The 3,231-nt window shown below is 48.1% G+C and overlaps 1 long non-coding RNA gene across 1 annotated transcript; it reads right to left on the reverse strand.

The window, feature by feature from the left end:
* Nucleotides 1-1,971: 1,971 nt before the first annotated feature.
* On the reverse strand, nucleotides 1,972-3,058 carry LOC113941446. The gene is made up of 2 exons (XR_003525680.1): nucleotides 2,749-3,058; nucleotides 1,972-2,396 (listed from the first exon to the last, which is right to left on the reverse strand). It is a non-coding gene; the product is annotated as an uncharacterized LOC113941446 (long non-coding RNA).
* Nucleotides 3,059-3,231: the final 173 nt, after the last annotated feature.

Genomic DNA, 3,231 nt, shown 5'->3' on the forward strand with positions numbered 1-3,231 from the left:
CTGGGAGGCAGATGTTTCGGGGACTGCTGCCAACTGCCCTGATGCCATGTTGGGGCCTGGTGGCTGCCTGAGGATCTTTCCAGGCATGGATCTTATCACAAAAAAGAAACTCTCTCTTTCATACAGGCAGGAAAACTGGAATGCTGATACCTTCAAATCTTCAGCAAAAACCATCATTCAAACTATGAGCACTGCTCTTCTGTTGCCACTGAGCCAGTTGTAGGTGGCTATGATTTAATAAAGCAGCAACAATGGGCCCAAATCCATGGTGTCCTTCAGATGCACTGCATCCTGAGCAGACTGCGTCCTGTTTGTCCTGTCCTGCTGCCTGCAGGACAACTTCCCCCTTGGCACTCCACCAGCCCCAGCCTTGTTTTCGAAGTGAGCCCTGCTTTCCCAAAAGGTCCTGGCCCCCACACATCGCTTCTTTCACCCCCCCCCAATGGGTTTGGTAGAAGCAGTTACAGATATCCTGAACCAGAAAATTTCCTTGTCCACAATGGTGCACACAAGTAGCTAATAAGGGAGCTAAACTGGGTGGTGATGGGAGAGATTTTAGTTTGCTGTGGCTTTGCTTTCCCTCCCCCATATCCTGTAGGCAGGAAGATTCAAAGCAAGGGATGAGAGGGATTTGTTTGCTCTCCCCCCGTACCTGTAGAATACAAGACAATAAAGGGCGTTCTGTGGTCAGTTGTTGTGTCCAGTCAATTTGCAGCTCGCCTGTGGATCTGAAGCATCCGCGGCCACGCCTGACAGGAACATTATTTGGTGTTTGGGGTAAAAAAAAAATTAGTTGTGCGATCCGGCTGCCTGCAGGTACAATACATGATGGCATTGGGGTCCACGTCATTATCTTTATTTCCCCCTCAAAATCTGCATCTATCACTCCTGGCAACACAAAAAGGCCTTTTAAAGTGATAGATGATCTGCCAGTTAAGTAAGGTTGCTTTGCCGTGGCCCAGAGGGCCATGTGTAGCAGTCGGTAGCAGGGCAACTGTTGTATCCTGCAGTGTTGCTTCTGCAGAGGTGGCCAGGTCCACTCCGGCACTGCCGGCTGTGCTTGCACACAGGCTGTGGCAGGTTCGCGAGGGGTCCAGGCAGGGGTTGGATTTATTGTCATAGCGCGTCCCCTTCCCATGCTCCGTTTGGAGTTTCCCTGAGGGGGAAGCGATAACCCATAGTGATCAAGCTTAGAGCAGCACTGATTTGCAAACTGATTCCCTTTGTGACAACGTGGACAGACACCCGGCACCACTCTCCTTTTGTTTATCCTGTCATTTGGGCAATTCCTGTGCAAGTGACCCAACTGGCCACAAGAAAAACATTGTGGATTTTTTGTGGACATTGCTGCAAATGCTTCAACTATCAGAGATAAATCATACTGCCTTGAACCAACATTCATGCATGCATTTAGCATGTCATCCACTGTAGGATTTTTTAGGGGACGTAAAACCTTCTGACAGTCGGGGTTTGCATTTTCTATAGCAAACTGTTTAAAAAGGCATTGGCGTGCAGCATCATTCTCTACTTGTTTTTCCAAAGCATCATTAAGACGATCTAAAAACTTCCTAAAGGGCTCATTTGCCTCTCGTTTGATATGGGTAAAGGGCATTCTCTGTGTGCCTGCGTCCAGGACGCTTTTAAGAGCGCATAGGTCTAGTTGCTTTATTTGCTGGAGCCCTGCAGCACATGTTCGTGCTTGTACTGCCTGAGAAGAATGCTCACCCTGCCCCAGCAAACACCTACAGTAACAGTTCGCAAAGGGTTTCGTGTTCCTGCAACTGAATTTGCAATCGCCTGTTTTTCTGCTAATTATTTCAGTCTGGCTTCTCACATTGTGTACTGCATATCAGTCATTATTAGACAAAATAGTGTTTTGAAATCGTGGGGGATGAACACTTGGCTATCACAGATGGATTCTATTAAATGGATGGTGTACAAAGCCCCCAAACCGTGGTCTGTTACTGTTCGCCTTACATCTTTAATAAGAGCATATGACAGACCCTCCCAGTGAGGGTCCTGGTCAGGCGAGACCAGGACTGGGAAAGCTTTTAAGACTGCCGTGTCCCCTGCTAGTCTCGCCTCCCCCCGCACTTGTCAGGCAAGTCAGGAGAGTGAAAGGTTAAATCTTTTTTCTTATCTGTGAGTTCTGGGTCCTCCTCGGAGTCATCTGACCGAGAAACTGGTGCTGTGGCAGCGGAACCACAGAAGAGAAGTCCACGTGAATGTGGTGTGGAGGAGGAGGCCTTTGTTTCTGGCCACGCTGCAGGCTGTGCCTTAGGTGGCCGCAGCGATGCTGGCAATGAAGGCGGCTCTGGCGACACGAAAGGCAACACGGGAGATTGCGGTTGGGGTGGGTCATGGGGCAGGGGTGGCACACAAAATTTCAGCTCCTTCTGTGAGAGTGGCTCAGAATTAGTTGTCGTTTTTACACGGTTGTCTGCGGAGCTGGAGTGAGCTTGCAAAGCTTCGTAAACTGCTCTCCATGTTGTTAATAAAGAGGTTGCTATCTTATCGCCTAGCGTGGTGCTGTCCCATGGTCTGACATCGATATCATCCCAAACTCTACAGTCATATGCTAAGTCACTGTTTAATGTGGGATTAGCTTTGGATGCCCACAAAAGGAGACATTCTAAATTTTCTTCCTGTACTGTTTTCTCATATTTTTTAAGGATTTCAGCAAAGGCTTGTGAGACTGCCTTATGCTTTTTTGTTAAAGGGTTTCCCATTTCATTCTCAGCTGCTCACCTTATCATCCAGCGTAAGGTAATTGAGAGCTCTCTTGTCGCTTCCTTTCAGTGCTTTTTCCTTCCTTGTGTTCAGCTGAGCTACACCACTGGAGAAACAGCTTAATTTCTTTCATGCCCCAACATGGGGCACCATTTGTGGTGTATTGAGGCACGGACTCAGGGGGGTGAAACTGAGACTAGTTTATTGGAGTTGCAGCCCTCCTTTTATAACCCAACACCAACAGATAATCATACCTTATAAGGTAAACCCTGTGACTGCAGCATTTGACTGGCTGCCAGCTGTCATGGCAGTTCAAACGGCGGTGGCAGTTGAAACAGGAGTTGAAATGGCAGTTTTAGTAGTTGCAGCTCACCCCTGTAATGAGCTGCTCCATTCTCCACAAAGCTACGGTTTTTTCTACACCCTAATTCCCACAGTGCTGTCCTTTGCATGCTGATAAACAAAGCAGTTGGCTTTTTCCCCTGGAGACTGAAAGTGTCA

Source organism: Corapipo altera, unplaced genomic scaffold (assembly GCF_003945725.1).
Source record: "Corapipo altera isolate COAL_440 unplaced genomic scaffold, ASM394572v1 59704, whole genome shotgun sequence".
Taxonomy (NCBI): Eukaryota; Metazoa; Chordata; class Aves; order Passeriformes; family Pipridae; genus Corapipo; species Corapipo altera.